Raw genomic sequence first — 25,629 nt, 5'->3', positions numbered from 1 at the left:
AGATGAGAACGCAGTCAGCTTGTTAGCCTGATTTGAACCAACTTCCAATCTGACATCCAACTTGTGCATCATCAAAATGTGCATGGCTGTCGACCTAAAGCAGGATCGACTAGTCATGAAACACGACAAAATAAAGAGGCATATAAAGATTTTACTTTGATGATGGTCAAGGCTGATAAACAGACTGGGAAGACGGGACAAACATCTCTGGACATGTTGACCCAAACATGAATCTTCATGTTGTACCTGTTGGGGAATGTCGGTTCTCTTAGCTGGGACCGAAGCTCCCCGCAGTGCAGTCTCACCAAACGGTGGGAAAGGTCTGTGGTGGGACTTAACGTTGTTGTCCATGTCCTTGAACTTTGTGGGTCTGAGCAGCGTAGGTCGAACAGGGGCACGTGTTGGAGCTTCTTTTGTTGGGACAGAAAACTTTTTGGTTGTTGGTTTGATCGGAGGGACTTTGTTGAACACACTTTTAGCTATTGTCTTCTCTTTCAGCTCTGCTTTTTCTTCGATGTTTGCTTTTGGAGATTTGGTGGCAGAAACCTTTGTAGGTTCTGGTTTTGTTATTTTTGTGGGTTTCGGTGCTTTAGTAGCGACTACATTAACAGCTGACTTGGCCATGCTATCTACAGAGTTCATTTTTGTAGTGGTTTCACTTTTTGCCTTATTTCCAGCCACTTTGCTAACATCTTTCTTTTTGGCTTCTGAAGAAACTTTGTTGTTCCCATTTGCTTTTGCTGCACCATTGACTTTATTTTCAGCTTTGCCATTGACTTCAGTGGTAGTTTTGCCATTTCCATTGGCTTTCTTTGTTGTAGTTTTACCTCCGCCATTTCCATTCACCTTAGACCCAACCGTAGCTTTTCCATTTCCATTGGTTTTCTTCTCGGCAGAGGCTTTTCCATTAACTTTTGTTTCACCTACAAGCTTCCCATTTTTGGCCTCAGTTTTGGCATTGCCATTACCTTTAGATGCACCACTGGGTTTCTTTGGAGAAGCTGTTTTACCATTGCCATTCTTAACTGGGACAGCTGTGGTTTTGGCTTTAGTTGCTGTTGTTGGTTTGATCTTTGACAAGAAGATGCCTGCAGCAGTGGGTTTAGCTTTGGATGGCTTAGCTGTAGAGGACTTGACAGCTTTGGTGGGCATGGGTGGCTTGACGACCAGTTTGTAAGGTCCAGACTTGGCTGACTTAGCTGGAGTGGGTTTAGTTGATTTAGTGGGAGCTGCTTTCCCACTGGGTGCCTTCTTCTAATATCCACGATTATAATGTTTAGTATGAAGAAGTGCATAGACAAAAAACATAGAGAGGGTAGAAAATGACAAAGATACACAGAGGGATTGGGAGGGAGATGAAAAGCACAAACAAGGGATTGACAGAAAGAGAAAAAGACAAGAGTGGATGTTTTGAGACACAGTGACATAAAGATGGCTAAGGCTTGGACGATTTGCTGAGACTGTGCAGGCATTACTGGATACAGCAGACGATCAGGTTTTAAAATACATCTAAAATAAACAATATTATGAAAAACAAACCTATAATGCACAATAAACAATACAATTTCATTACTTTGACTTAAGTTCTAAACTGGTATTTTTGCTGTTCTCTCCAGTAATGCCATTCCCACTGTCACATGATAAAGCAGCATCTTTGTTCAGTTAGGAACTGGGCACCATGGTTTAGTAGAGGCACTGAGGATGTGAATGGTCAGGTAAAGGTGGCTGTTTAACACACACACACACACACACTAGTCACACAACACAAAAAGCTCACAAATTATTCACCTGTTGGGTAATAAAGCATGAAACAGTTGAACTGGAAAACAGAAAAGGTTCCAGCTGTTCAGCCATGCAAAAGAAACAACTCAGAAGACATGCAAACACGTGCTTTATAAAATGATAAAATGTGGGAAAAAAGACCATACACAGGTATTTTTTGTAAATCATGCCACTACTAATAAAAAGATAATATAGTTTAAGATCTAAACAAGCTTTCAAGGTGAAATGACAACCCATAGATGTAATACAGCACCAATGGATTTTTAAACTAGTATATAAGCATTCACAGTCCATCATACAAACCTTTGATGTAAAACTAGGCATTGAATATATCTCTATTTTGAAATCTATAAAAAAGATAATCAGATGATGCAAAACTAAAGTAAGTGCATGCGGTGTTCTTAAATCTCCGTCACAAACATGCAAGTAGCAGGACAATAAGGATCCTTCATTAAACAATCGTGCAAAATTAAGAACCCAAACAGAATAAGTTTATTTTAAAATAACATGCAAGGAAAGCAAGTAAAATGTGTGAAACACCAGAAAGAATCAGAAAACCAAAAGTATTAGTGTCTTCTTGTGTGGTTATGAAATGGTATTTATGTATAATGTAAAAAGGAAGATCAAATAACTCAGGTTTTCTAAACTTAGTTGTATTTGCATATTCTCTTTTTATATTACATTATATGATGGAAACTGTAATTATATTTTCTCAGAAATTTAATTTCAAAGACTTTTAGTTTAGGTCTAAATTGTAAAAGAACAAAATAAAATAGTTGGACAAATTACTTCTACAAGAGGGAGTAATAAAAAAACATAGAAAGTGTGTGTGTGTGTGTGTGTGTGTGTGTGTGTGTGTGTGTGTGTGTGTGTGTGTGTGTGTGTGTGTGTGTGTGTGTGTGTGTGTGTGTGTGTGTGTGTGTGTGTGTGTGTGAGACACAGCTGGACCTTCAGTTCCCCAGTGCCCTCACATGGCCACGTGTGAACACACATACTTAAAAGACAACATGTGGATGACATAAGGACAAAAATATCACAAGGTGCAAAAGTAATCCTGTGTGACACAAGTAGATGAAATAAGGCGAATGTGTAGGAGATCATTCTTAATGAGGAAATGAGACATTAAATAAAAGGGAAGTATGAAGTGATGAGAGGCTTTCAGAAGTTAAATTTAAACAACTTTTATAAACATTTCCAAAGAATTTTTTTCAGCAATTATGATAATTTGAATTATATTTAAATGATCAGAATGTGTTTTTGTTTGAATGCTCCTCTCATTCTCTCATTGCCCTTCCCTTCCACAAACCCAACTAGTGTCTTCCCTCTCTCTTGCTCCCACTTTACCTGCTGCTTGTGGTCCCCTGGTTGGGGAGAGGGGGATGAAGATGAGGAGGGAAGGCCTGTGGTTTCCTCATAATAATATGGATATTCATGGTCATCCTGCTCCTCATCAAAGTACCAAAAAGAAAGAAAAGGTGGAGGTTTTGTTTGGTTGTAAGCAAACAACCAAAGCAGTGGGTTGAATGGGGCAGGAGGATTCATGAAAGCAGGTGAAAAGCAGAAAGAATGAGAGACTGCAAAGGCCAAAGGTGAAAGACCAAAGTCATGTGTTGAAAGACTGCACCAGACAGCAAAATAGACAGACACAAATTAAAGCTGTAATTTCTCAGTTCATCAGAGTCTGCACAAGTAGCTTATAGGTGTTGACAAAAAGATGTCAGCAGAAAATCAACCCTGATGAAAGAGAAAATCATAAACAAACAAAGCCAATGAATATAACCACACTAACTTATATCCATTCAAGAAGCAGTCATCTCAACAGATTCAACATGACAGAGTAAGAGTCCTCTAGCAACCAAACGTTTATACTGGGTGTTTCTCAATGTCAAGGCGCCTGGCCTTGCGAGGCGATGTCTTGCGAGGGCAGGCGCCTTACTTACGAGGACGCTGCCCTTCCTTGGTCAACGAAAACGGTTAAATGGAACACAGTGTTTCCCTTACATAGGCATAGCCGTGGCAGCCTGCCATGGCTGAAATCCCAGCGCCACTCCTACAAGATCCTAAGTTTTATTGAAATTTTTTTGCGCTGTTTCCCAAAGAAGCAGCGGGAACTACTCTGTTGTTGCTTGTGATCACAGCCGGCAGGCAGCAAGGAGGAGGAGGCAGGGCAGGGTGGTTACAGCTAGGGATGAGCCGGATCCGGTATGCTCTAAGTGTTTTTCTCCCCAGAAGAAGCTACAGTGATGTTCTACTGAGCTGTGGTGGCCTCATGGAGGGGGCCATCGACTAGCACACTGCTGCTAACCACTTAAACATTCTCCCTCTCCTGATGATAACTTTTTGCTTTCCTTGACGTTGGATGTGCTACTACTAGTTTACCCGTTTAATTATAGATTCACTAGGATAAATACAATAAAGTTTATCTCTCACCAAGTAGAATATTTACTAAGAAATCACAATGTAACCACAGACACATTGTTTGGTGTGTGTGTGTGTGTGTGTGTGTGTGTGTGTGTGCGCGCGCGCTCTGTCTTCTCGATCCCCAGTGAGTCGTGGTGGATGGCTGCTTATACTGAGCCAGGATTCTCTGGAGATTTCTTCCTGTTAAAAGGGAGTTTTCCTCTCCACTGTCGCTATATGCTTGCTTAGTATGAGGATTGCTGTGAAGTCACTGACCCTAGTCAGTGACTTGATGCAATTTGCTGGGTTCCTTATATAGGAAACATTTTTTCTGATTGGCTTAATGAACTGACCTGGATTGGAATGTTTATTATGTGAAGAGCCTTGAGACGACTCTTGTCGTGATTTGGCGCTTTATAAATAAAATTGAATTGAATTGAATAAAGCATTTTTGACGAATACGAGCATTAAACAAGTAAAACTCGTAAAAATCTGTAACCGTGCTGAAGGAAAATCCTGATTGGGTAACTGACTGTCTTCACGCTCTGTGATTGGCCAGTCACATCGAGCGCCCGCCACGCACGCACACAGACAACGGATCTCTCTGCGCTTGCTTCACTGTTGCACATGTTTCTTCTGAACTCCCTAGGTTTTCTTCAGCTCGCCTCTTTTTCGGTTGAATATTTAAAGCTACTTTTTTTTTTGTAACGTATGTGGTGCATTTGACAAGACAGAGCTAAAAACGGATTGCGTCGCGTCAGTCACTGCCTCCGCTCCGGTCGGGTTTTTTAAATTTTAACTCTCTCTCTATCTCTCTTACACACACACACGCACGCGCGCACACAAACACACACACACCTTAATAAACATTGTTTTGTTTAACTGTGTGTGGGAAAAATGCCAACAACGTTAGGAAAAACTTCTGTTTAATCAAATTAAAATAAAAACAAAATTAAAAAGTTGTGTCTGGTTCTAGTATTTCATATTTCCTAGTTCCTACTGCATGAGTTCAGATGTATTAATTCATGCACTTAAATATTAATGTTCTTATTTAATTGAAAAACTTGTTCTGTAATAGTTCCTTTACTATTGTGATAAAAATGTTTAATCTCAATTCTGAGGCTGCTCTGTAAACTCTGTAAATAGTTTTCAAATAAACAATAGCTTATAAATAAACAACTTCTGATCAATCCATATCAATTTCAGATTTAAAATAATGTATTGATGTATACCACACCCACTAATTTCCAAATTATAAATAGGAGGTGCATTCATCGATGTCCTTTGATCCGCATTAGTGATGTTTTCAGCACCAGAACAATGAAGCAAAGAAACAGATTCCTGAGTTTGTTAGTTGTTAGTAATTTTATTTATTAGGTGCATCTGACCTGTTCTATTTTTCTCTGAAATGAGAACAAATCAGTGCTTCTATGGGTTGTTTCCTCTCGGCACTAGAAAAATGTACTTTATTATAATGTTCACTGTTATGTATCTTGATGTTCTTAACAAATAAATTAAATCAAAGGTATTGGTCAATAATGCCTAGGGCTGTAGCGAAGCCTTGACGAAGTCGACGGCTCGATTCTAAAAATTTGTCGACGTCAGATCCGGAAGTCGACGCACCGCGCTCACTTGTTGCATCCCCAGGAGTTTGTAAATAGAGGAGGAATCTGCCTGTTTTTCCTCTAGTTCGCCCTCTTCTCCACCTTCACTAACATCTCCGCCAAATACAGAAGACCCGGAACAACGTCCGTCCACTACTAGATTATTTTCCTGTTTTGCCCCTTCGTCTCCCAGCAACGGACAACTTCCGGGGTCAGATGCGCTGCTTCGTGTCTACCGCAGATGTAGAAAATCACCGGGAGTGCTTCTCCCTTCATTAAGGAGCTTCTTTCAGACACGAGGAGAGCTGTTTTGGTGGTAGCAGTCTCTCCTCCGTGCTGGTCTGTTTGCTGCCGGGTGTTTTTGGTTTATTTAAACTTGGTAACTTGAACTTAATGTTGGTAAAGCTACTGTTAGCATCTTCGCTAACAGCTTCTTGCGTTGGGATAAGCTGTTACGTTTTGGTTTAGAGTTCATCTTTTTTGTGGTGTAGATCTCCCTTTTATTACATTTAGAGTGTTGTGGGTTTTCGGTTTAGTGTAAAATATCACCTGAGTTTGGTTTAACCCGTAAGACCACTCGCCTCACGCACATAAGTGACCAAAACAAAGCAGCATGGAGACACTATATCTTCTACCACCTCTCAGGCAGCAGCCTGCACTCCCAAGTTCTACACGTCATCAGAACATAACCAACCAACACAAAAAAAGCAGTGTTATACAAAATGGAAGGCCTGTAGTGTTTATTCTCTTACAGTAAGAATTTATCAATTTTTTTGAGGAATTTATTTGAGATTTTCTGGTTTTTGTTAATTGTGCAATAGAAAAATAATCATTAGATTAATTTTCTAAATAGTCATTAGAATAGTCGACTATTCGATAAAATAATCGTCAGAATAATCGTTTTAAAAATAATCGTTTACCCCCAGCCCTAATAATGCCAAACATGTACATTTGTGTTTCAGTCATTTTTATACTGGCTTAAAAATACTTCATTAAGTCTACTAAGCATGGGTGTAGAAGGTTTTTAAGAGGGCCAGCCCAGTAATGATCTTGGACCAAAATAAAGGGGGCAGAAAGTCAAATAAAGGGGGCAGAAGGAGATGTTTTTCCCGACACCAAGAAAAATTAAACGCCAAATCCCCCTGCAAAGTGTGTCACAGAGTTTAAAACAAAAATTATTCTTGTGCAAATATTGGTGTAATCACCTTTAATACTAGTTATTAAAATGCAGCAGTTGCTGGATTGGTGCAGTTCAAAGTGGAGTGCATCAAATAAAACAATATTAACATAAAGGTGAGACGTGTCATAATTTCACCCCTCCCACCACCACCACCACAGCTGGAAAAATTCCTAGGGGAAAGACTAGAAAAGACTTGCATCACGTGACCGCAGCTTCCACAGCGGTCACGTAAAGTCATGTGGCACAGGAGATTACATTATATTTTATACGTATTAGTTTCAATATAAATATATAACGACTCGAGCCTTTTACTTTTTAAATTGTGTATATATTTGTTAAATAAAAAATATAAGTGAGTTACTAACTGCTAGCCACCGAAGCTGCAACTACTAAGCAACTAACCAACCATAGATAACTTCTTTGTAGGGCTGCTCGATTATGGCAAAAATAATAATCACGATTATGGTGACTGAAATTGAGATCACGATTATTTAGGACGATTTTTCAATTTATGTTGATTTTATTTGTTTTTATTCAGTCATAAAATTGCTCAGGGCACAATCAGGACAAAAATAAGAAACAAGATGATCACTAAAATAACTCCTGATTCCCAGTATAAAAAGACCAATATACTTATAGCTCATAGTTTATGACCCAAGGTCTATAGACCTTGGTTTAACTCATTTAAGTCTAACCAGTACAGACCCAAATACCAATATCTTGCAAATACTGACAGCAAGAATTATACAGTGGCATTTATAACAAATAAACACAAATAAATTGATGTTCACAAAATGTTGCATAATACGTTTTTAGTCGTGTCAAGGTGCTGCTGGAGAGTGCACTAGCACCGTGTCCTCAGAGAGATTAGTTATTATTTATCAGCGTGAGGAACTTATTTCTATCTATTTCTACCTTATTTATAAACTATTTATTTACAAGTCCATCAATTAATGTAATAATTGTCCCAACCACAGCTGCACCCCCCACCCCCCAACCCGGTCTCACAGCAATCAGGGCAAGCTGCTCGTGTGTTTAGCACGCCGCACGCGCACATTTAGCCGTTTTAGTGGCTCAGGAGTCCGCAGGTGCGGTGTGTGTGTCACTCGCTCTGGTTACTCCAACAGGGAGCCGGCTCTGAGAGCCGTCTCTTTAGCGACCGACACATCACTACATCATTCCCTTTCCTAATGTCCTGAAGAACGGTCCGGAGAGCAGGCGGAGTGTTTAGCTAACCTGCAGGAAATGTCGACGACAGTTATCCAGAAAGTAGCTAAGGGTTACCAGAGATGTTTCTGAGGTTTTCGCTAGGTACTTTTAAGTTAAAAAGTCAAGAAGGGGGTCTGAAAAGCTGCTAGAAATAGCGTCAAAGTCACAAAGTTGGCAACACTGTGGGAGGAGCGCTTAATTTGCAACTCGGCGCAGCGCAGGCGGGAGGAGCAAATAATCGGCTTGTTTTGTTTTTTATAATCGTTCAAAACTCAGATCGTAATCGTGATTAAAATTCGATTTATTGAGCAGCCCTACTTCTTTGGATCTAAAAAAAACATTTAAATTAGCGGACTTACTTTTAAATTTGAAAATTGTCCCTGAAGTAGCTGCCGGCTTCTGGTCCGCCGTCTTTTTGAAAATGCAGAGGTGTATTGTGGGCAATTTTTGACCAAGGCTAGGCTACAAGACACCTCCCGTGTATCCTGCTCAACTAGCGGCTAACAAACGGAGAACACACGCCTCGGTAGAACATGAACATTGGAACACGTCTTGGCGGCCGTTGATCAAATCAAATCAGATACTTTATTAATCCCAGAGGGAAATTAGAGTTTCAGTACACACAGTTCAAAGAGTTGGTGACTGTGGTCATTCGCAACCCTGAGTCGCGCTACCTTTCTATCTCCTAGGCAACCGGGGCGGGGCCAAGACATCAAGGCAAGGTTCCTTGGCATTGAGAAACACCCACTGATTCAGACCAGGCATGCAAGCTTGGAAACATGTATTTTGAATGAATGAATGCAGATGAAATTTATTTGTTTACATAAATCTGTGATAATGACGATGAGGAATGTCGACTCTGGGAAAAGCTTGCAAAGCCTATTATGCATGTGATGTGCACAACCAGTCTCAGAAGACCCCTCCTACATCAAACTTTAGCCAAATTTTATGTCACAACTTTACCAGAATAATCATCTGAATTTAATTTCCATAAATTATGTGTTCAGCTGGTTCTCTTCATTTCAATCTATCAGAATAAAACAAGGAGGGGTTCATGTTTTATTGTATCATCCTTTTCCCCTACCTTTCTGTGTTCCATTGCAGTAGAGCGGGAAACAGTGACAGCTAGTCCACTACTGAAAGTGTGTATCGTGATTAAAATGTCCATTATAGTGGGAAAAGTTTTGTAAGGAACATGACTATCCGGCTTTTCTAAATATCAGGAGCAAGCTTGTTTATGTGCAATATTTCAGTGATTACAATCTCAGATGATGTAATCACTGAAATATTGCACATAAATTCCCACTGCATGTTGGCAGTGTGCAGGAGTACTGTTCTGCCTCTTTGGATCTAGCTCGATCTGCATCTATTTGAAGTAAACGATGAGCAACATAAGTTTATTCTAAATACCACAGGACACACAGATTGTGATGGTGAGGGGAAAATCGGATGGATACAACCTGTTGCTGCTGATGAGACGAGGATGCACGAGGAAGACAGAAAGGGTGAGCAGGACTTTGATGATGTTATCAGATGACCCAATCTGAGCCTGAGGACCTTTTAACCAGCCTGTCCATCTGCTGAAGCTTTGTTACTAAATATAGTTAATGATAAATAAAAAATCTAAACAATTTTCCTTTAAAAAGGTAAAAGGAAAATGGCAAAATTACAAATATTTTTTTTTGTAATGGGAAACGTGAGTAAAAACCACTGGACCACACCACCAGTGGCAAAAAAGTGAATAGAAATGTCTACGCTGTTGGGTGGCCTCTGGTATTTTGTTGGACTTTTAACTTATTGTAAATATTTCTCTTCTTTTTTTTCCCCTGATCTTCCCTGGGGCCACACTGGGGGCATCAGTGGCGCTGAACAGCATCAGAACGTTGCAAATTCAAATATAATCCATACAGTCTATGGGTTTGATCCAAACTGGCAATGGCACCCAACTTTTCAGGTGGTGGTGTGCTGCTAAATGCATGACAGGGTTATATTTTAGCCGTGGGCCGCTTTTTGGGATGCGTCAATTTCAGCAAATAACACAGGGCTAGACAGGAATTCACACTTGGTATCAGTGTAATACGTCCGGTAATTTTCAAAATAAAAGCCTATTGCAGAGATGTGCTTTCTTATCTATGTAGATAAGATAACATCTATACGTGTGATCTCACGGCTTATTTAGTCCCAGTATCTTTCAAGAAGCGCAACAGCGTGTTTTTCTTCATGGATGTGATGTCCTTTTTCCTCTTCCTGCTTTAATGGTGAATTAAGTCTTAAGGGATTTGATGACTTCACAAGCCCAGCAAGGAGGACGTTAGAGATGCCGCATCGCTTGCAGTGTGGATTAACGCACCTAGTAAAAAAAAACGTCTTGCTGCAGTTTTGTGCCGCTGATGCCCCCGGTGTGGACCCAGGGTTACGCTACAAAAGCAGCCATTTATTTTCAAGGGAAAAAGGTTTAATAAAAAAATCCAATCTAGATGCAGTTAATTTTTGTCCTTACATTACTTTGTCATTCAAGTCTATGGAGAACATGACCCTCGTAAATAAAGTCCCCAGACTCTTATTGGGTCAGCTTTACTGGAGCTATAAATGAGCCTAAAATTAAAAGTGTACAGCGTACAATATCCGTCTGAGGATTTTTACTTTAGGTCAAATTACTCATTTGTCTTGCTAGTTCTAATTAGATTTCCATGTGGCTGTGTGACATTTTGTAACTACATAAATGTCGATCGAATTTGGGAAGAATAATGGTTATTCGAGCTATTCTACCTTGGTGAAACTTATATTTGCATGGACTTGTTCTGTGGTGTTACTCACGTATGTGTTTGGGTCCTGAGCCTGGGTCTTGGGAAGAGGGGAGTCACAGTCAGGACTGTAGTGTTCACAGAAGTCATAGGCCGCCTGAGGGTTGGAGGCAATTAACAGCTGCTGGATGTCTCCCTGTAAAACAAACAAAAACAATTATAATTTATTGATGATCTCAGACTCAACAGAAATGTTTAAACTTTGTAGAACCAGTGGAAGTGCTTTCAGTCACCTAACAATAAGGTTTACTTTCTCAAGATTCTGACCTGGAAAACCTCCTCATCAAGCAGACGAGCTCCAAACACTGTGATGCCATTGGTGTCAATCACAGCATTGTTGCCCCGGGGAAGAGGACGGGTCATCTTCTTCTTGCAGTCCAACAGCAGAGTCACGTTTTTCTTGGAAACGGAGAAGGCAATGCGATGCCACCTAGTGACAGAAGAAGAATCCGTGAGCAAACATTTATGTCAAATAAAGAATAAAGAAACCAACCATCTCCTACATCATGCAGATCATACTATTCCTAACCACCACCACCCACATAACCACAAATAACTCATCTCAATCAGTCACAAACTGGTGTTGCTGGTTACTGACTTGCCATCAGCCAGGTTGATGCCTTTGAAAAGCGGGTAGTCCTCAGGAGCTGGCTTTCCATTCTGGTCTTCGTACAGAAAAACAGGCGAGCGTCCCATTTCAATGCCCAGTTGCTGAATGCCCTGCTCACTGTAGATAGAGAGGAGGAAAGCTTGGAGACCAGCCTGGGCCTTTATCAGAGCCATGATGGAGAAGTTCTCTGGGAAACGCCCTAAAGGTGGAAGGAAAGATAAAAAACTTAATAAATATTAGCAGAAAAGGTAGAAATGCCCCAATAAAAAGATTTAATAAATCATATAAATGTGCCCTTTAGAAAAAAGTGTGTTTAGATTACCCATACCCTGTGTATAAAATATAGTGGCTCTCTGGTGCTGTGAATAAGTGACTATACTGAATACTTGAATAAGGGAAATAAAATAGAAAGAACTGATCAAAGATACAGGTAACATCTAAATGAGAAGTGATAGTTCACAAAAAAGTAGACAAGACACTAGGAGCTGTGTTTGGTGGCACCGCTGAAAATAAAGCAATGAGAGAAATTCACCCACACTAAAATGCATCAGAACGAATCAAGATGTGAGCTAATAATAACAGGCTGTACAAAAAAATAACAAACATAAAAAGAGCTGGAAATCATTTTGTACTTAAGAAGATTTTACTTAACATAAGTGAGGCTTTTTATTTTCTATTCACAAGTGCAGAATCACATAATTATCAAATTAACAAATCAGAACAAAGCACAAACTTTCTCTCTGAAATTTAAAAGGCTTCAAAATTAATTCAAAGCTAAGCTAGTTAGCAAGCTGCAATAATTACGTTTCACATTATAAAACAATCCAAATCAAATGTACGTTATTAATCCCAGAGGGAAATTAAGAGTATTCAAAATACTCTAGCCTCGAATTTATAAGCAAACCTTTGCTTCACAAAACAAACGTTCATCGTATCTTTCATCTAAATATATCATCATCATCAAAACTTACATGAATATATTAATGGGAGAAATCAGGACAAAGAAGGCGGAAAGTCGTTTAGCGATAGATAGCTAACATTAGCTGCTCGTTAGCTAGCTAGAAAGCATAAATGTTTGTATTCGCTACTATTTCCTGTCCTTTACTTAATATTACGCAGTTACTCACGGTAAAACAACAAAATAAATGTTAAAAAACCGCCAACTATCTATTATGACAAATATCTTGGCTTGTATCCGTGCCCATAAAAGCTAGCTTAGCCCTAGCCTGAAGTTGTCCTGAAGGTCACGTGCGCTTCCTCTGAAGTTCAACCAACGAATGAATGATTGAATGAATGAGGCGTTTTGATAAGATGTTTTTCATAATTCTTCTTACAAAAAAGTAAAGCATTACTGCACGTCTTAATGTTTATAAATATTAAATAACTTTTATTTTGACTCAAAAATTTTTTACTTAACAAAATTTCACATTTAAACTGGAATAGCCAGGTAATTTATGTTTTTCTATTTGTCATCCGTTCATATAAAGCATAAAGATTTGTTTCTATGACATTTAATGAGATTCACTACTTTGTCCACTACAAAAATAAAAATTCCATAAAAATTTTTACCATTAGAAAATATGAAGAAAAAACCATCAATTTAGTATCTCTTTATGTGAAATCATGAAACCTATATTAAAACATGACTTAGTATATACAAATAAATATCTTTATTGTGAAGCAGTCACCTTAAATACTATGCATCAGTCTGAGAACTACCTGAGAAGAGCTGCTTGGTGGGGGCAGAGATCTGGGCCTTCTTGGTGATGCGGTAAGCATGATCAGGGCTGCTGGAGCGACGGGATGTGCAGAAGCCAGGGACTTTCTTCACACCCTCGGGGAGAGAGGGAACCTGCAGAGCCCGCAGCACATCAACTGGATCTGATAAAAGAGAAACAAGTGAAGAAATTAATTTTATTGCTAAATAAACAAACAATGAACACTTTATCAAATGTTATGTAGCTTAAACTTGACGTACAATTACAATTTCATATCATACATACCATTAAGCAAGCTATTTAGTAGTTTGATGAATAATGTAGTTATTGTTTCCAACAACTTTACAGCTCTACTGACTCTGCTTTCAATAAAGTTGATGTTAAATGTTTCAGCTGTACTAATGTGATACGGGATGTAGTATAGGAGGTGTTCACTGAACATTTAGGTAAACTATAAGAAAGGATGCTCTGTGCTGGAGGAGATGGGCAACAGTCCAACCACCATTTATGAGCGAGTGCACGGTGGGCACAGCAAAGCTCAGCTTCCATCTGAATGAAGACGATCTCGTCTGTTAGCAGCTGGGACGAGTGGCTGTTGATGTGATAAAGTACTGAGTCAAATTAATATTTATTTGGTATCACAGTCATGTTACTGATTCATATCACATAAATATGGGATCTAAAATGTTGAAATCCACACAAACTCCAGTGATGCTCTAATATAACACTAATACAGAGTTAGACAGTGAGCCAGTCTATCATCCTGTCACACACTAAACTAGTTTGCTTACCCACCTCCAGTCTGAGCTGCAGCCTCCTGACACACTTCAAATAAACAATACCGACTCTTTAAAAAAGACAAATTTTATTTACACACAAGTGCTGACATAAAACAAATCATGCATCTCAGAACTAACTTGAACACACATTCCCATATTAACGCTGTTTTTTAAATAATTGCTCATTCTAACATGAATAGTTTCATCAGTATCTCTTCATGGCTACTCTGCCCTGCTGTCTAGGAACATCACTAATAACTAAAGCAAAATCAACAAAGGTTTAAAAACCAAACACTGGCATGCATTACAAAAGTTTGACTTAGGTCGTCGTCGTCTTCCTCCGCTTATCCGGGTCCGGGTCCGGGTCCGGGTCGCGGGGGCAACATCCCAACTAGGGAGCTCCAGACCGTCCTCTCCCCGGCCACCTCCACCAGCTCCTCCGGCAGGACCCCAAGGCGTTCCCGGACCAGATTGGAGATGTAACCTCTCCAACGTGTCCTGGGTCGACCCGGGGGCCTCCTGCCGGCAGGACATGCCCGAAACACCTCCCCAGGGAGGCGTACAGAAGGCATCCTGACCAGATACCCAAACCACCTCAACTGACTCCTTTCGATCCGGAGGAGCAGCGGTTCTACTCCGAGTCCCTCCCGAATGTCCGAGCTCCTCACCCTATCTCTAAGGCTGAGCCCGGCCACCCTACGGAGGAAACTCATTTTGGCCGCTTGTATTCGCGATCTCGTTCTTTCGGTCATTACCCAAAGCTCATGACCATAGGTGAGGATTGGGACGTAGATCGACCGGTAAATCGAGAGCCTGGCTTTCTGGCTCAGCTCCCTCTTCACCACGACAGATCGGCTCAGCGTCCGCATCACTGCAGATGCCGAACCAATCCGCCTGTCGATCTCCCGATCCCTCCTACCCTCACTCGTGAACAAGACCCCGAGATACTTAAACTCCTCCACTTGAGGTAGGACCTCTCTCCCAACCCAGAGTTGGCAAGCCACCCTTTTTCGTTCGAGAACCATGGTCTCAGATTTGGGGGTGCTGATCCTCATTCCAGCCGCTTCCCACTCGGCCGCAAACCTACCCAGCAAGAGCTGAAGGTCAGAGCTGGATGAAGCTAGGAGGACCACATCATCCGCAAAAAGCAGAGACGAGATTCTCCTGCCACCAAACTCGACACACTCCACACCACGGCTGCGCCTAGAAATTCTGTCCATAAAGGTAATGAACAGAACCGGTGACAAAGGGCAGCCCTGGCGGAGTCCAACCCTCACCGGGAACAGGTCCGACTTACTACCGGCTATGCGGACCAAACTCACGCTCCTCTGGTAAAGGGACTGAATGGCCCTTAACAGAAAGCCACCCACCCCATACTCCTGGAGCGTCCCCCACAGGGTGCCCCTGGGGACACGGTCATAAGCCTTCTCCAAATCCACAAAACACATGTGGATTGGTTGGGCAAACTCCCATGCCCCCTCCATCACCCTTGCAAGGGTATAGAGCTGGTCCACAGTTCCACGGCCAGGACGAAAACCACATTGCTCCTCCTCAATCTGAGATTCAACTATCGATCGGACCCTCCTCTCCAGTACCTTGGAGTAAACCTTTCCAGGGAGGCTGAGGAGTGTGATCCCCCTATAGTTGGAACACACCCTCAGGTCACCCGTCTTAAAGATGGGGACCACCACCCCGGTCTACCACTCTACAGGAACTTCCCCGATGACCACGCAATGTTGCAGAGACGTGTCAACCATGACAGCCTTACAACATCCATAGCCTTGAGATACCCAGGACGGACCTCATCCGCCCCCGGGGCTCCGCCGCTGTGTAATTGTTTGACTACCTCAGCAACTTCTGCCCCCGAGATTGGACAGTCCATCCCCAGGTCTCCCGGCTCTGGTTCCTCCTCGGAATGCGCGTAGGTGGGATTGAGGAGCTCCTCAAAGTATTCCTTCTATCGTCCGACCATAGCCCCAGTTGACGTCAGCAGCTCCCCATCCCCACTGTAAACAGTGTGAGCGAGTTGCTGCCTTCCTCTCCTGACAGTTTGCCAGAACCTCTTTGGAGCCGATCGATAGTCTTTCTCCATGGCCTCACCAAACTCCTCCCACGCCCGAGATTTTTCCTCGGCAACTGCCACTGCTGCACCCCGCTTGGCTATCCGGTACCTGTCTGCTGCCTCAGGAGATCCACAGACCAGCCACGCCCTGTAGGCCTCCTTCTTCAGCCTGACGGCTCCCCGAACCTCTGGTGTCCACCAGCGAGCACGGGGGTTGCCACCACGACTGACACCGGCCACCTTGCAACCACAGCTAGCAACAGCCGCCTCAACAATCGCAGAGTGGAACAAGGCCCACTCGGATTCGATGTCCCCCACTGCTCTTGGGACACGGTCAAAACTCTGCCGGTGGTGGGAGTTGAAGACCGTCTTGACAGGTTCTTCTGCCAGGCGTTCCCAGCAGACCCTCACTATGCGTTTGGGTCTGCCAGGTCTACGCAGCATCTTCCCCTGCCATCTGATCCAACTCACCACCAGGTGGTCAGTTGACAGCTCCTCTCTTCACTCGAGTGTCCAAAACATACGGCCACAGGTCAGATGATACGACTACAAAGTCTATCATCGACCTGCGACCTAGGCTGCCCTGGTACCAAGTGTACCGATGGGCATCCTTATGTTCGAACATGGTGTTCGTTATGGCCAAACTGCGGCTTGCACAGAAATCCAATAATGAAACACCACTTGAGTTCAGATCAGGCGGGCCGTTCCTCCCAATCACACCCCTCCAGGTCATGCTGTCATTGCCCACGTGAGCATTGAAGTCCCCCAGCAGCTCTAACCACTGTGCCACTGCGCAGCCACTAAATCTAATTATCCCAGTTAAACCAGTTACGGACAGGTTTAAAGTGAGGCATCCATAGAACTAAAACAGGAACCTGTATTCACATTTTCCCAGTTTTCCTCCCTCGGTCTGTGTTCGAGCTGCAGCAGAGAGCCAGTTTAGTTTTTAACAGTCAATTAAATCCATTTGCAGCCAGCCCTGCTGCGGCACTCCCCATAATAAACTCACAGGGTCACTGATGCTTTTCTCTGGTTAAATCAATGCAAGATCTAAAGCCACAATAATAAACTCTAGTGCCCCAAAAAGCTAAATATTTATATAGAAATGAAGTAATTTGACCTTGAGATGTGTAAAATCACAGCTAGCACAGCTGTTAGGGACCCCCTTTTACCACAGAGGACACTGCTGGGTTAATTATAACAAACTCTTGTAGAAAGTCAGAAATTTAAAAGTGAAAATCCACCAAACTTATTTTAGCTACAAAACTTAACTCAGGATTTCTTCAAAGCAGATTCTGAAAAAAGAGTTGAACCCACCTGCAACCCTGACAATAAAAGATGGATGAACGTAGTAATGCTATAACATCGGATGGAGTGAACATTTTACAGGAAAATAGGATAAAATTTGATGCGATGTTTCCTTGTTTTTGTTCTCATTTCCTGCAAATCCCTTCAGAGGTGCTTATGTTTGGGTAACCCCCAGTGTTTCAGAGCTAACAGTTATTCAGATGGGTCTGCAGATGATAATATTTACCCAGAGAGGCCAAATGGTGCAATGGGTGCCTAGACCTCCGCCAAATGTAACTCTACACCAGAGAGAAAAGGGGAGAGAAGCATCAGCGAGGGGAAGCAGGTAGGGGGAAAGGGAGGGTGCAAGATGAAGAAATTAAAATTATGCAGGTAAAATGGGTAATGTGAGTTTAAATGAACAAGCTCACGCAGAAATGTGAGAAAAGGTTGTCTGAATGGGTTTTTTAACAGAAGACTTGGTAGAGAGTGTGGAGTTATGATCAATGGAGATTTTATGTCGATTTAAAATCTGTTTTGAAACGAATTTTTAAGAATTTTGCAGATTTAGAAGAGAACATCATGTCTGAAGCATGGAAGGAAGGAGGTGTGTGTGTGTGTGTGTGTGTGTGTGTGTGTGTGTGTGTGTGTGTGTGTGTGCGTGCGTGTGTGCGCGCGTGCGTGTGCGTGTGTGTGTGCTGGGGTGGGGGGGTGAGGCAGTGACAGTAGACAGCATGGTTCTGTGATGGCAGGATCCTGGATCAGGTTGCAGCCTGAGCTCTCCCAGTATGTCCAGTACAATGTGCTGCTCTGTTCCCGCTCCCAGCCCAGCTCACATCTGCAGCTGAGGCCCTTCCTGCCTGGAGGACCACAATCACCACCAAAAATAACACTCAGAGCTGCAGAGGTGCTCACAGCGCAGCCAGGGTGAGGTGCACCTCTACGCCTCGTGGGACGAGGACGTGACACAAATGGAAGTAGACGAGGTAGGAAAGCAGACAGCTGAGGGCACAAACTCACTTTAACTCTCTTTTTCCTTCCTCTTCCATCTCCGTCATTTTAAGCATTCCCAGATGGCTCCACCCTTTTGATGTAAGTGTGGGCCAATTACTCTGCTGTTATTAAGACAGGAAACAGGCTTCCAGGTCCGCTGTGCCGCTTCAACCAGAGCTGTAAGGATTCCAGTAGCAGTCCAGTTAGAGCAAACGACAGCCAGACTGGCGAGAATCCAGTAAAAAGACAATTTCCCCAAGAAAATTATCAAAGGTAAATAGAAAGGATTTCAAGAACTCCGCCTTTCACACTAAAAACCAAATTCACCCGTTCACACAACATTCTTTGTCCCACAGTCCAGATGTGGTTTTTATATATTTTACAAACAATCATCACTACCTATTTCATATTCAGAGTCATTGTGGAAGGTTTCAGAAATATCTGAATAAAGCCATTAAATAAATGAAATGGGCTCACATTTAATTTAAACAGATTCTAACATTTTATTTGTTCATTTAGGTTTATTCTCATTCAGCTGAGCTATTAATAAAAATAGCTTTAAAAGGTAAAGCTAAATTATGACGTGTTGGTGAATAATAGAACACTAAACTATGGGATTAGCTTAATGAACTGACCTGTACCGGAATGTTTGCAGTGTGAAGTGCCTTGAGACGACTCTTGTCGTGATTTGGCGCAATAGAAATAAACTTGGATTGAATTGGGGTCAGTGAGACTTTAAACAATGTTTTCATGACTGAAGTTATCTCAGAGCTGTTCTCCAGACAACACCAGCCACATAACAACATTTACACATGGAGGCAGGTTCCTTATAAAAGGAGAAACTACTAAAGTTTGATGTTTATTTAACTGAAATTCGTCAAAATGACCGCTATATGGCAGTAAAACTGATTTAATTAACCCTTGTTGCATGGAAGGTTGCAGCCACACACACACACACACACACACACACACACACACACACACACACACACACACACGATGCTTCTGGTTAAATGACAAAAGTGTAAATTTAATAGCAAGAACATGTCAATAATTTAGATTAGCGCTCCATCTAGAGACAGGTTTGATCGATTATGTAAAAATGATCAGAGATCATCAATTAAAACAGAAAATAGTCATACCACTTTATTTGTCGAGCACATTTCAGTACAACATGAGAGACAACCAAAGCGCCTTACGTACAGAAGTACTAAAACATGGATCATATCAAAAACAGAGCAAAGGATAAAACAAGTAAAACTGCCAGAATGGCCATTCTAAAAAATGAGTTAAACCTAATAAAAATATGAATGAAAAGAACTAAAAGTAATAATTTAACAAGGAACAAGTCAAGATGTAAATAAAAGTGGGTTTTTAGTCGTGACTTTAAGGCTTCAATAGAAGCTGACTGGCGGATCGTAAGGTAAGACGTTCTAAAGAACAGGCGCCGCATGTAGAAACAAAAGGGGATGTGGCTATCCATCATCTAACATCTCAACATTCCTAAAATTATGAATAGAAGAGTGTAAAGAGGCTAATTTCATTCATAATAATGATAATGTCAATCTGCAAATCTTATTATCTTAGAGAACTTCTTCGTCCGGCTCTTGGAGAGCACATACGCTTTTTTCCTCCTCTCCTCCCTATCTTATCTTACAAGGCTCTTTGTCTGTCTTTGGGTGGACGGCGCTTCTGCATTTTTTCTGGAATCTGGAAATTATTAAAAATGGACCTGGTCAGTTGGTCTCTCAACGCGATTGACAAGATTTTTTCAACGATGAGAACGGGAGAAGGGGCTCCCAGATGCCCCTCTGGGACAGAGCCAGCTGGGCATATCATGGACTCCTGGAAACAGTGGAACCTGATCTGCCTCTCTCAACTGTCTGTAGAGGATTCTGAAGACGTCTGGATATTCGTGGTGTTGGTGTCAGGTTTCCTGCTTTTTGGCCTGAGTGGTTACCTGGCTTACCGGAAAATTAACGAGCTTTTGAGGAATATTGGCTCAATCCTGGAGCTCAGGGATGGATTGCACAGCGCTGTGAACGCACAAACTCAAATAATTGTCAAAATGAGTCATAAGCTTGGAACTTTGGCTGAGATTCAGGCTCTGGCACAGAAGGTGAATTCGATCAAGGAGAAAGTGGACGGATCAGCACGGATTGGGATAAATTAATTACGCCATTATTGGATTTAGAGGGGTTGAGGACCAACAGAACTTTAAGACAGAGAGGAAATTATCTGTCTGGCCCAAAACAAGTTCTTATCTGAATCTGGTGCCCTTGAGCCTGCGAAGCTGAAGTGATTACTCCCCCTCAGAAGAAATGTGGAATGCTGCCGTCGCCATGGCAACTCTGTCTCCCTATCCCAGCCTGGGCGGGACTGCGACCGGTGAAGGCCGTTGAATCGTTCCAGGAGTCACTGTGCTCTCTAAACCTAACGACCTCCCTCCCCTGTCCAAACGGAGGTGACGAGCGCTGCTCACCGCGGCTGCATGCACTGATGTGTGGAGAGTCCACAACCCTACCTCCCCACCTAGTGGACACTTCTTTTGTGTGATGTCTGAAGTCTGTTGCATTTCTGTCTGAGGTGTTTTTTTCATAGCAAAGCTGCCCTCCCTGTGGAGGGTAACTCTGAAGTGCCTTTTTTTCCTCCACCTGACCCAATCCTCATGTAAACCCCTCTGATCTCTATTAAGGTAACGCGACTCGGGTTGCGAATGACCACAGTCACCAATTCTTGTCATGTGTCTTTGCCTATGCATGTATGTCTAATCTCAGACTATAGTGTACTGAAACTCTAATTTCCCTCTGGGATTAATAAAGCATCTTTGAATTGAATTGAACAACTGGCCTGATGTAAAAAAGACAAACAAAAAACAAACCTGGAAAATTCATGAACAAATATTCTTGTTCATGACTTCAATAATTAGAGTTTAGTTTAAAAATTTCTTTAAAAATGTTTTATGCTTTCCAGTTTTAACATTAAACTGAGGTGTGTGTGTGTGTGTGTGTGTGTGTGTGTGTGTGTGTGTGTGTGTGTGTGTGTGTGTGTGTGTGTGTGTAGCGTTGTTGTAAATATAACACGTTCTTCCTGCTCTGTGTGAATGACAATATGGTTGTTGTGTAAAGGTGAGAGGTGACGAGGTCAACGTGTCAGCTGGAGTGTGTGTCTGGTATTTGGCAAAGTTCTGCCAAGAAAAGACGTGTGAGTACACACAAGCACACACACACACAAACACACACACAAGCACACACACACAAGCACACACACACAAGCGCACACACACACATGCACACACACACATGCACACACACATACAAGCACCCACACACAAACACACACACAAGCACACACACATGCACAAGCACACATGCACATGCACACACACACGCACGCACACATACACACACACAAGCACACACACTCGTACATTTGCAGGTGCACAACGACCTCCCTAAGCTGTAGCACGGAGCATCTCAGGCCCATCAGAGAATGCAGAGTTTTTTCTAAGTGAACTTTGATCTCAGCTCTGCCTTCATCCTCCCAGCCGACCACAGCGGTAAAAGTATGAGCAGCTCTCAAACTGCAGGTTATAATTTTCTAAACGGATTCTATAGTTATGACTTATTTATAAAGCCTCATACACACAGACAGCAAAGCTATTATGAGTGTCCACGCTGGACAGAAGGAGTTATTAAAACTTACACGACTTAAACCAGGGTTTGGTTTGTCGTTGTGGCTTTAATTATCATGCAGACGTTCCACCATGTAACAAAAGCTTCAGATTTAAGCAGGAGTTTGTCAGAAAGCCTCTGTTGTTTCATCTGTATATAAATAAAGGTTGATCTGACTAATTTACATATTATTGCTTTTCATCAGTTACATTAATGTTTAAAGAAAATACATTTGTAATTTTTTTTATCTAAAAAAACGTATTTAGTTACTAACTGTGTTTGCGGAATTATTTGTCACTTATCTTCCTCGGGGGTTTTTTTTTGCACAAAATATAATGTACAACAATTATAACAATCTCTACAAAGAATCAGTTTTACCAACATGAGATAGTACCAGAACAGGCTGAATTCCAACATATAGAAGAAGGATAATGAACAGGAAGTACTAACAACAACATATAAATAAACAAAATAAAAACAAACCCCAAACAGAACAAATAAGCAAACAAATGAACAAAAAGACTGATAATTAATTAAATCTTCCTCGGGTTTCATCGTGTCAAGTTAAATGTGTTACTTCCTGCCAGTAGTTTCAAAATAAAACTGGCAGACCGGGCCGGTGGTCGCCTTGGGCGCCCTCTGCTGGAGGGAAGCTGTCAGTCATCCTTCGTGACGTTGCTCTCTTCCTTCAGGTTAAAATAATAAATAATATAAATGACAGCTGAGACACGTGAGATTTAAAATATGTATTTTTAAATTATTGATTTTCTAAAAGGATATTAAATAGAAATGAATGGTGAAACTGATTTATTATTACCCTCTGGCGGGCCGAATTAAAAGCTAACGTTTATGTTTTATTAGCTAAATAAAACAGGTGAAATGTTTTACAAAAATCCGTGTTTGTTCAGCCAAAATGTATTTGTTTAACTAAAACAAATATAATTTTATTTATCCGTCTGCTTTTCCCGGTTGAGCCTCAAATTACCAAAACGTATTAAAATTACTTTACCAATAATTGAAAAACCTTTAGGATGGGAGTGTTTAAAGATCAAACCATTTCCATCTAGTTTGCACAGCCCACATTAACGACACAGGACTCCGAATATGGACATTCGTGTGGGGATCAGGGGTTTTCTGCCCTCTTGTGGCGAGAAAGGAGAACCGCAGCATTGATGTCAAGTTGGCCAAGACATGTAGAAGGTTCGCTTCCTGTTGGTACCTTCAAAATAAAACAGATTTGATGCGAGAGTTGAGACATTTTGTTGACTTTAACGTTGTTTATTTCACTTAGTAAGCGGTAAAATATGCACACATTAAATAAAATACGATGACTAGCCTTCACCAACCTAGAAAACCGTCGTACCAGACTCATAGGAAGGTTGACAAGGATTACACAGGTTAGTTTGTAATGTTTAATAATTTTATAAATGCTTGTTTCCTGGTTTTATATCGACTCAGACCACAGTAAAAAATACCAGAGAAACTACCGGCATGGTCCATCAAACTTGCAGAAAAAAAATATTTTCTTGTTTCCAAAAAGCCTTCAGTATTTTATAAAACCTGAAATTAAAAGTTTATAAAACTGTCAAATATTTGTACTTATTAGATCTACAGAAAGTTGAGTTAACAGGATTTCTTTTTCTCCATAGCTGAAGGACGAAGAGGAGTACTACCAACAAACATCCGCTAGATGGCGCCAATCCGCTGGATATTAAAGGTGAGCAGTAACGATTCCATACATTTTTACATGAACATGAGTGACTAATTTATTTACTTTCCTTCTGACATAAAACGTTGTTTCTCTGACTGAAGTAAAGAATCTTTTATTGTCATTTTTACAGCTGGGTTAACTTTAGTTGTGGGTTTGTTTAGCTCTACCTGTGTAAATGGTACAGTCTAAGGGAACCCACCTGGGTCATTAGGATAATTACTTGAACCTGTGCAGGAAGGAGGAAAAGCAGGTTGGTGTAGCTTTGTGCTTTTCATATTCGTATTTGTTATTTTAACTTTATTTGTGTCGAATGAACATTTAAATTAGGATCTTTCTCATTTTTTAACATAGATTGTTGGTTTAGTTGTAAAACTGAACACTTGTTTCACTCCGGCTAATTCACCACCACTTTAGTCGAGTTGCTACGCTCCATGATCACAGTTAGATCAAAAACAGGAAAAATAAATGATTTGAAGTTACACTAGATATACAGAACAGCAAACATGTCTATTCCTAACATCTGTGAGTTGATTTGAGCAATGATGATAAAATATAGATAGATAGATAGATAGATAGATAGATAGATAGATAGATAGATAGATAATCTTTATTGACAGACTCTTAGTTCCAGATAAAATGTATATAAAACAACAGATCAATGAAACAAAATAGATAAAATAGAAATAAAAAGATAACAGCATAAAACTAAATTAAAATCTAAATGTAATTTAAAAACTTTACTATACACTGTTCCACACAAGGTTAACCACACAAACACTTCAACCAGTGTTTCCTTATACTGGACAAATAGCGACAACTGCTCACAGTAGGATCAGTGATTGCTGAAATTATACTGCTGGCAGAGCTATCCAGTCAGCCTGTAAAAGTGCTTTAAAAGTACAAACGCCTGCTGTTACAAACATCTGGCTGGCACTGCCCCCTCTGGGTATTTTAAGTATGATCCTTAAGGCATCGTTGTGTGCAACTTGCAGCTTATTCATGCTGCTTTGATTGTAGGATGACCACAGTTGGGCTGTGTAGAGCGGAGTACAATATGCTTTAAATAAAGCCACCTTAACTGGAGGTGAACAAAAACTAAACTTACGTGCTATAGTGTTAGCTTGTGCATACAGCTTACAGCACTGTCTGTGGATGTCAGCATCATCACGCATTTGATCAGTTATAAAGTGGCCAAGGTATTTCACATTCTCACACACATTAAGATCACTATTAGACAGTTTGAACACAGGAAAGTTTAACTTTTTATCTGCTTAGTTCTACATATCAAGATAGCACTTTTAACAGCATTATACTGAATATCGTACTGCACACCATATTCAGAGCAGATATTTAGGAGCTGCTGTAAACCAGTATATATATATACTGTATATATATAATAATAATAATAATGATGATAATAATGATAATGATAATATTGCACATATTCAGTAACTGAATGCAGAACATAAACAATCCCAGAGGAGTTCATGTCTGCAGACCACAGAATAAAAGTAACCTGGTTAAACAGGAACTAGTTAGTTAAATGAGATTAAACTGGTGACTGTTCTCACCCACTTTATGACATGGTCTGACCCAGTCTGAAGTCTGAAACACATCAGATGTTTAACAGGAAAAGTGGAAGTTTGGGGTTTACAATAAAATATGTGTGTTTAAACATATTCTGGATTATTCATTTCCAGTATGTAGATGTAAAAACTGTCTTGGGGCAGCAGCAGCTCAGCAGGTAGAGTGGCTTGTTCAGTAATCAGAAGGTTGCAGGTTTGATCCTGACTCTGGACAGAGATTTCTGCTTTTG

At 41.1% G+C, this 25,629-nt stretch overlaps 1 pseudogene; it reads right to left on the bottom strand.

The window, feature by feature from the left end:
* Window positions 1–13,443, bottom strand: part of LOC139064854 (collagen alpha-1(XI) chain-like) — a 34,687-nt pseudogene extending 21,244 nt beyond the window's left edge.
* Between the last annotated feature and the right edge of the window lie 12,186 nt (window positions 13,444–25,629).

The sequence above is a fragment of the Nothobranchius furzeri genome, unplaced genomic scaffold (genome assembly GCF_043380555.1).
Source record: "Nothobranchius furzeri strain GRZ-AD unplaced genomic scaffold, NfurGRZ-RIMD1 Scf054, whole genome shotgun sequence".
NCBI lineage: Eukaryota > Metazoa > Chordata > Actinopteri > Cyprinodontiformes > Nothobranchiidae > Nothobranchius > Nothobranchius furzeri.
This window is presented reverse-complemented; position numbering and strand designations above follow the sequence as displayed.